The 9,976-nt window shown below is 39.6% G+C and overlaps 1 non-coding gene across 1 annotated transcript; it reads left to right on the forward strand.

The window, feature by feature from the left end:
• Nucleotides 1-1,774: 1,774 nt before the first annotated feature.
• Nucleotides 1,775-5,970, forward strand: LOC111852614 (gastrin-releasing peptide). The gene is made up of 3 exons (XR_011992252.1): nt 1,775-2,172; nt 4,888-5,141; nt 5,680-5,970. It is a non-coding gene; the product is annotated as a gastrin-releasing peptide (transcript).
• Nucleotides 5,971-9,976: the final 4,006 nt, after the last annotated feature.

Here is a 9,976-nt window from a genome sequence, read left to right on the forward strand (position 1 = left end):
ATAGGACAATGGACTTGATCTCTGAGATTAGAATAGGAACCAATAACACATGAAGCAGGAGTTGGAAAAAAAGGCGCAAATAGATATCTGGAGAACCATAGCTGAAACAAATTCAGAGCTGAAGGACCAGTATAGGATTCAATCAAAGACAAAGAAGCTCCCACAGAGAGTCTTGTCTTTATAAAAGTTTCATTTTACAACCCTGTGAATCTGTTATGCAACTGAAGGTGAAAGTCGGTGATGTGGTTTAATAATATCCATTAGACATATATCACATTATGGTTTACAGTTGCTTTATTCTCATTTTATTTGTTTAGCAGACACTTTTATTCAAAGCGACAAATACTTGAGAAAGCAGGGTCAGCCAGTCCTTGGAGCCATTGTCTTTGGGGCCTTTCTCAAGGGCCCAATGATGAAATCACCATGGCAACCACAAGATGTCAGCCAGCAACTATCTGGTCGCAAGTCCAGTGTCCTAACCTGCAGATAATTTATCGAAAGTGACACTCAGCAAGGAAAATACACCATAAGCAGCCAACTATCTAGTGCAGCTAAGCTGTACTTTCAATGAGGGGTCAGTCCAAGTTAGCAGTGGAGCAAGAGCTTCCAACTCAACAGCAGACCTTTTTGGATCAGACTAGGTTTCGGATCAGATTAGGTTTCTAGTGAACGAGTGCAAAATACAAGATCATCAGGTATCGTCAAGAGACCATAACCATGGGACGGCTGACAATGGCACAGGTTGGTGACCAGAAGAACTATTTGAGGTGGTCCCAGAAAAGATGTGGTATGTGGCTTTTCTCAAAGGCAATGTTGTGATAAGTGATAAAGTTGGCTTGAGCTGTAGAAGGTTCAGCTGGTGGTGGTGATCCAGATTGCAATACCAGTGAAGCATGCAGAAATCTGAACCGAAACTGGATGATCATACATAGAGAATTAATACAGCAAGAAGAGCAGGGGTCCAAGGACAGAACCGTGGGACACACCAGATGTTTCCAGATGTGACTTGGGCACCTTATGGATCCCAAGACGGAATTATCTAATATCAGATCATTTCAGAGAAGTCCCCCAAATGCCTAGGTGAGAAAGGAGGATCTGTTGCTTCACTATGTCACAGGACACATTTAAGTGTAGCGGAATGACCACACATGACCAAAATGCAGCTTTTGCAGATTGCAGTCATGATTGAGCATGGCACACTCAATGGTTTTAGACAGAAATGAGTGGAGAGAGACTGGGCTGCAGTAATAGACCTTCCTGAAAGTGAAAAGTACGTAAATTTCCATCCGTTTTCTATACCTGCTCATCCTTTGCAGGGTCATGGTGGTGGCGAGAATGTCCCGGAAGCAATGCACACAATGATGACAGCAGGGAGAACATGCAAACATCACATTTACTATTTTATTGTCCAAATAAATATGAAAATAAGCCAGACCGTAAAAATTGCCTCCTACACTTAATTGGACCATTTCTAGAAGACAGACAAGTCTGTCACAAAGTTTAGTATTATATGTCAATTAGTAATAAAGTATTTTATTGAATTCTAGGAATATAGATCACATAGATCACCAGGAAATGTTTATAGGGGAATCGACTATCTGTTAACACCCCTAAATACAGAATGCTTGTCGGGAAGTAGGCCATTGGTATTAATTAAAAAACGCTGACACCTCTTGCTGATGTACTCCACAAACAATATCCACCCATCGAGATAATATCAGGCCTTTCCAGATCTGTCACTTAGATTTTTTTTCATTTACCAAACAAGCTGTATTTTAAAAGGTCCGTGACGTAAAAGACTTTGAAGTGGAAATATATACCATGATATCATTCTATATCTGACACTAAAAGTTTTGGACGCACGCCATGGCACTCGAATTGCTTTTTTAAGCTTCATCGCGATTTCTTATAAATTGACAGTACATTAAAGGGCATTAGTAAGAACAACAGGTATATGGTAGGCAGGGTCGATAAAAACAGGAAATCAGACTTCCGAATAAAATTTCCGACGTTCAAGGACTCGTACCATGAATACGGAGTTTCTAGTGTGGAGACACACTGCGTGTTTTTCTCTTTTTCTTTTAGTTTTCGTCGGATGTACGATGCAAGTTTTGTCCGGAAATGTTGGATCCCTTGGCAAAATTAACCCCAGAGGAAATCACTGGGCAGTAGGTAAGACTCCACTTTCGCGTTGTGTGTTTTATGAATTAATAAATTAGTATTGAAATAGTACATTTCAATAAATAGCAATCATTCCAGAATAATTAAAGATAATTTGTATACTGTATCAGGAGCTGGTGTTATTACCAATTATACATCCAAAGCTGACAGGAACCTGAAAGAAATCATTCTACAACGCACTTAAAAATCACAGTTTCTACTGAGTTGTTAATTTTGGAACATCAGTAGTTAATCTTCAAGACAACATTGTTAATCGGAGTAGTCTAAATGTGAGCTTTGTAATGGAACTGTGATATAGGCTATTCAGATCCATCTATTCGAAATGGACGTTTTAATCATTGCTTTTCTTTATGTCAGTAAGTTTTTTCGTCAGTTAATTTAAATAAAACTACTAAAAGCTGTCATTGCAGATAATTAACAAGACCTGTTTTACCTACTTTACTACGTCTACAATACTAAGCATGCAAACTAGTAATTATAAAATCGTTTCTTTAAATTAATAGATCAAGTTAAATCAAATTATATTAAGTTCAATTTAACGTGAAATTTGAAAACATGAGACAATATACCACCATATTTTAGGCTCATTCTATTATGCAAATCAGTGTTTATCATTGCAGATTTATCATGAATCAATGACTGTGTGTAACAATTCATTGATATCTTGTGGGTATCTTTTTAAATGAATGATTATAGCAAAAATCGTCGTGAAATAGCACTGCTTTGCGTATTGCTTTTTTCGTATCTTCTTTTTAGTGTGTGTTTAAGAGAAATCGTTGTTATAAAGATTTATATTCGTACAGGACAATTAGCGAGCAGTATGTATGACAATTTTTATACTGGTTTCATAAAAGTATTGAAAATGAAAAATGATTTAAGCTGTTCATAAGACATTTGCTCAGGCTCTTTAATTGCATTATTATATTCACTAAAGGGTATCATTCTAATAGCCAAGTAACTCTGACTAAGATGTAATTGCGATAATTGAAAGGCAGGGGCACTTAAAACCCTTTTTACCGTGATTGCTGAACTTCCCTCTTTTTAATCAACGTTTTCAACATCACACTAGTAGGGAAAATTGTGATCCAAACACTTACATGATTCACTATTAATTAATTGCAAATTTCTGTCAAATTTAGGACTAATCATTTGCAATATGTCTCATTCAATTAAATTTGTCCTCAAACATTTGAAAGCATGATTTTTAAGCCTATGAAAAGACAGTGATTAATAAAGTTACCCAGGACTGTGAACAAACGTAGAGGCTAAAATATGAAACTTTGTTTCATAAATACTAGCCTAGACACGTGGTAATGTCACCGTGCAGGTAACATGCCTTTGCAGACAGCATGGATGGAGGTGAAGGACACTTTATACATTTTTCCACACCTGATACTGGCAAATTATCTTTCTCTAGATCAGTATTACTCAAAGTGTGGTCCGCGGACCACTAGTGGTCCGTGAGCGACCTCAAGTGGTCCGTGAAGTGATATCATCTCTAAAAAAAAATACCTAACCTAACATTGTCTGAAGGGTAAAGCGAATTTATTCTCGGAACAAAAATGTATACATTTTATTTAAAAAAATGTATAAAAATAAATGTAGGCTAAAAATAAATCTGAATTGGCAGTGCCTAAATTGTTGCCTATCAACCCCGCCAATTTCGTCTCCTAAACAACATCCGCTGTCAGGTCAGTAGGCTAAGTGAAAAGAAGCAAAAAGCAGTAAAAGCATTGAACTTTAACTAAAAAAAATACACAGATAGTATGAAACAAGGATGGATAGATGGCTGAAGACGGGATCAGTTAAAAGAAAGGCAAATGATAAAGATACCGACGTGCATAGAAAGGAGTCGGGAGCTAGCGAGGAGTCCCACTCACAACACTGCTCGCAACTTTAAATAAAATTTAAAAAGAAAAAAAAAACATTCCAAACCATTGGTTAACCATTGTTAGATGTTTTGTACAATAAAAGGTTCAAAACATTTATGCTTTTTTTTTTCCTTTTTTTTTTTTTTTTGGCGTGGGACGGGGGTGGTTGGATGTGGTCCCTGATTTATTTTTTTTTGAGAAAGTGGTCCTTGGTCTGAAAAAGTTTGAGTAACACTGCTCTAGATTATAGCAGTCCTCCCTGAATCTACAATAAGTTCCCTGTTCCCCAAAAATACAAATAAATGTCTAGTCAAGGTAAGAGTACAGCAAGAATGACAATACCCGTTAGTAGGCTTTAGTTTGCCGGAGAGTTTGCAGTCCCAAGATGGATGCCCCATCACAACAGATTTCCAGAAGTGCTGAAACCTTTCTGATACACAATGTGCACCTCTGCATCTAGAATCCCAAGTGCCTGATTCTTAGTTACAGAATGTATTAAAGGATTTTATTGTCCAACAGTAGTTGCAAGGTTTCGATTCAGATGCCAAGGATGTCACGGATTGTCATAGAATTCCAATATACCATAGATGCCTAAATTGCTATTATCTTGTATTGTTTGTTTGTTGGGAAATTAACTGTAACATTCTGTGTTCATTAAATAAATTGAATTGCTGGTTTTGAAGAGAAGCTATATAAGATTATGTAACATTTTAGATACATTGCTATAATTCAAATTAATTTTCTTTTTTTTTTTTAAAACATTAACTTTCACAATAGTGGTTCATAGGATGCTTTGCATATTACTTTACTTTTGTGCCATTGTGACTGTTCACAGGACATCTGATGGGGAAAAAAAGCACAGATGACAGATTTGGCTCAGAGGACAGTGGAGTGCCTAATAATCAATACCTGCAGTCTGCAGAAAATGATAAGAGGCTGAAAGGAAACCTGCAACCACCGCAGCCTCTTACAGCTGTCTTCCGGGCTCTGCTGGCACTGGAGAGACCAAATGAGATTCCACCACATTGGGCGATGATTCTGGAAAAAAAGACTCAATGGGAGAATGAGCAGGATAGGAACCTGAAAGAGGTTAGTGCTTATTAATCAAGTTCAGGTTGGTAAGATTTCAGAATTCCAAAGACATTTAACCATTTGTAACTGTTCAACTAGCATTCCATGCACTAGGTTTTGCTTGAATATATGGATTGAATTTAGTATGCCACTTAATATGCAAACATACTTTATTATATGCCCAGAGGAAAAAAACAGACAGTAAGTCAAATTTACTATATTTATATAGCTCAAGTGTTTATACAGCCAAAGGAATAAGAGCAGAGTGTAGTGATATGGGGTCAGTCCTGGGATTTGGAGCAAAATGAAGTATTTTAAGTCATGCTTTTGCCAGTATACTCACAAATACTTATTTAATGGGAGTTTGCGCAAATAGAGTGGACATCAGTTTACAAGGGCATCCATGTTTGCAAAAAGATCCAGAGTGGACTCAGGAAATGCATCCAAGAAAAAATCAGGACATTTTTAATCACATGGACATGGACAAATTTGGCATACTTATTCATTATTTGGGTAATTTACATACTTTACTATTGCTATTATTTTTTTCCTCTAGGTGGCGCAAATCTTGTTGCAGACTTTGACCATGAAGGACAACAGCGCCCCTTGAGGACATCTATCTGATTAACATGTTTCAAACGTTTTTGAAGCATTTCTCTCGAAATAATACCATGTTATATATGATGTTTGAGTAACAATTATTTTAAAAGCTTTAACAGATTTACATAATGCAAACCATTATCTCCTGAAAATTGTTTTCTGTGATTTGTAACTTGTGTTCCACTGTTATTTAAATGTTTCATACTACGATTATGTTGAACATACAATAAATCTAAAACTTTTGAAATGATTGTATGGCAAATACACTTTGGCTTTAGTATAATTTTTTTATGAGTATTTATACCTTAATTTAAAATCTTGCTAATAATATTGTATGTTAATAAATAATAATTTATAAATAGTGTTCTGATCTCCAGTTACTCTGTCTGTGTTTCATTATGACATATGAACATAGGGAACAAGGCAGATGTAACAGGAATGTAAAGTGCTGCCCAGGGTAGCAAGGTGCGTCGTGGTTAGAGAATAAGACCAGAGGTAAAACCTGACACTAACGCTACATTTACTAGCTGTATAAATGGTAAGGCTACACAGAATTTACTGAGCAAATTCTCATTGGTTAGGAATTTTATTTGGTCGTTCTAATTGCTGAAGATGGTGTGAGGTGAATGAGTCTTAACCACAGCTGTTTGTAGCCTAACACGTTTACCCATCACTCACACGAAATATTGGCTTGTGTTACTCATGCTTATGTGAAACAACACAACCTGTCAGTAACACAAACTGGGTTTAAAATAAATGAATGTTACATTAATATAGCACTTTTCAAGACACCCAAAGCAGTGGGGAGCCACTTCAACCCCCACCACTGTGCAGCCCCCACCTGGACTATGTGACAGCAGCCAATCTACACCAGTAGTCCAGTACGCTCACCACACAGTAGCTAAGGTGGTGAAGGGGCAGGAGAGAATTCAGCAGTTAGATATAGGGGATGATTGGGAAGCCAGATTTGAAAGGTCCACAATGGGGAATTTAGCCAGGACATCGGGGTACCACCCCTACTCTTTCAAAAGACACCCAGGGATCTTTTGTGACCTCAGAGAGACAGGACCTTGGTTTTATGTCTCATCTGAAGTACAGCACCATTTTTGCAGCACAGTATCCCCGTCACTGCACTCTGGCACTGGGATCCACACAGACCACAGGATGGGCAAACCTGTTGGCCGCACCGACACCTCTCCCAGCAGCAACCCAGCTTTCCTATTGGCCAGGTCCAAACCTGCTTAGCTTCAGGTGGATAATCTAGTCCGAACTGCAGGTGGTACGGCCGCTGACATAAAAACAGCGTCCTTCGCGTAGGCAAATTTGCACAAAAATTATGAAAGTAATAAAAAGAGCTACCAGCAGATGGCAGAATGACACAAATGAACCTCCACTTGTAAGAGAGTAAAAAAAACCATCAGTAATGAATATAGTCCATATATTCGGGTGGTTTGATTTTTTTAAATTCTATTTTGGTCCTCTTAATACAGAAAAATAAAATCCACTGTGCTTTAACAATAAGTTGCTTTAGTGTTTATTATAATTTATATTAATGTTTCAGTGCTTCTTGTTACCAAGCACATTAACTCGTTTAGCGCCGTTCGTACCGCGCGGCAGGTTGAACCGGTGCCAAAACTGTAATTAGTTCCCAGTAATTCTTCTGTATTTGAGGTGTCATTGTGTTGTATGCAATGTCACGTGTAGTGTTAGGTGTTAAGTATTGTAAATAGTGGTGTGCGTGGCAATGTCACGACCCAACATGGAAGCAGGCGACAGAAGTCGTGAATATAAACAAAAGGGCTTTATTGCTGGGATGACACACTCCAAGACACACGTAACGTTAATGACCGGACTGGGGAAACAAACGGAAACGCGGACTAAATAGAATGAACTAATGACAACAATCAGGAACAGCTGGTAAACTCGGGGAATCTGACACAGGGTTAACGAGGGGGCGTGGCACACGGGAGGAGCGGACGATCGGGTCATGACAGGCAATGTGGGTTCTAGACCATCTCAAATGGGGGGGCAGACTGGGGCCAGTTGTTCTATTGCGGGGAGGAGCAGATGTATCTGACCTTACACCAGTTGATTGAAGCAAAAAACAATTCTGAAAACATAAGTAATTTGCGCAATGCTTTGTAGTTACATTTTACAGTTTTTACAAACAGGTAACTCACTCTGATTTCTTGTTCAAACTGTCTTGCTTCCCCAGGCTCGATTATTCTTTTCTGTCGTTACCTTCGCGCGATAAGGGTCCGTCATGAAAATGTGCTCAGCTTGTTCGCAGCGCGCGGCATTTGTGAATGCAAATAGTAGCATTACTAATAGTAATGCATTTATTAAAGAACTGAAGTAGCACAAGTATTTAGGGGGTCCACGGTAGGGAGGCATGCATGTTGTCACGGGGGCACTTGAAGTGTTCATTTTAACTAAATGTCATTTAATGATTTCTACACCAGACCATGTAAAAACAACACTAACCACGCTAGTGATTTATAATCGAAATAGTCACCAGCAGGTGACGATCAGCACCAAGCAGGCCGAAATGTAAAATGTTTTTTTCATCGTCGGCCACACGGAGGCCACCAGGAGTTCCAAAGGGTTGCGGCTGAAAACGGCAAGCCGACTGTGGATGCTTCCCTCCACCTGTAAATAGACAGGATGGTAGACAACTGTCCTGAAGTGACTGCTGCCTCCTTACCTGCCACACTTAAATTTTCTTCTTGTCACACCTAAGGATGGTGTTTCCTCTACCTTACACGTCACTTCACTGTCAATACTCCAACTTCTCCACGGCTGTCTCTCAAAATGTGAAAGGGTGTATCGTCTTGTATCTTCATCAAATGAAGAAAAAAACAACAGAAATGATAATTCACTTCTAGAAACGCTCTGGAAACTTGTACTGGGGACCACCATCGTCCAGACTCTCAAACGTGATGAGAAGACTGCAACCACAAGGAGGAAAATGCAACAGGAGAAGTATTTTTGGCAAAAAACCTTAGCATTGACTAACCCATTAATTTACAATTCTATAGAGCAGTGTTTCCAAACCTGGTCCTCGAGGACTCAGAGATGGTCCCTGTTTTTGCTCCTACGTTCCCTGCCAGACAGTCCACGTTTTTGCTCCCTCCCCGCTATCTGCCAGACAGTCCACGTTTTTGCTCCCTCCCCGCTATCTGCCAGACAGTCCACGTTTTTGCTTCCTCCCCGCTATCTGCCAGACAGTCCACGTTTTTGCTACCTCCCCGCTATCTGCCAGACAGTCCACATTTTTGCTCCCTCCCCGCTATTTGCTATACAGTCCACGTTTTTGCTACCTCCCCGCTATCTGCCAGACAGTCCACGTTTTTGCTCCCTCCTCGCTATCTGCCAGACAGTTCACATTTTTGTGAAACATGCACTGTCTGCAGGGCCCAAGGACTGGATTGGGAAACACTGCTATAGAGTCTTAATTGAATGCATCATCAACTCCTTACTTACACAACAGCAAACTACACCATGCCATCAAATCTACAGGAAAAATGATTAGCTGCATGTTCTCTTTCACTGAGAACCTGTAAAACTCCAGGATATAGAAATGTGTTGACAAGACCATCGATCCCTCCTGGCCAGGTAATCACCTGTTCTGTCACAGATTCATAAAAACTAGAAACAAGCAATGTTTGAACTCCATAGATCACCCCCCCCCCATTCACACCTCCAGGCCTCCTATTAATTCAAATATTCCATCTCTGGCTGTTCATCCTTATTGTCATTTATATTCAGGTATATTTTTATGCGCTCTTTGCATACTCTTTTTAGGGACAGAGTGGCGGCTCTGAGGCTAGGGATCTGTACCAGCAACTGGAAGGGTGCAGGTTCAAATCTTATGAATGCCTAGAGTGATTCTACTCTTTTGGGCCCTTGAGCAAGGCCCTTAACCTGCAACTGCTTCATCCTGGGTATGACGTTAATCTACATCCAGCCCTTTAAGGAGGTCCACCAACTTAAAGGGAATAACTTGGGGGTTGGTAGCAGGATTGGCACTCCAGCCACTGGAAAAAAACTCACACTGGTTCATTTGGACTAGCGTGGTGCTGAGGTATCGCCTGCCCCATGGCTGCACTCAGGTTCTCATCCCTGAGGTGGTTTGTCATGTGGTAGGTGTGGCAAAGCACTGTAATCAGTGCACGATCCTCACCTCCTCTCTTTGCTCTGCAAATCTGTTAAATATGTTTACATGCTGCACTGATCTACTTATCTGTTTGGAT

The sequence above is a fragment of the Paramormyrops kingsleyae genome, chromosome 7, assembly GCF_048594095.1.
Source record: "Paramormyrops kingsleyae isolate MSU_618 chromosome 7, PKINGS_0.4, whole genome shotgun sequence".
NCBI lineage: Eukaryota > Metazoa > Chordata > Actinopteri > Osteoglossiformes > Mormyridae > Paramormyrops > Paramormyrops kingsleyae.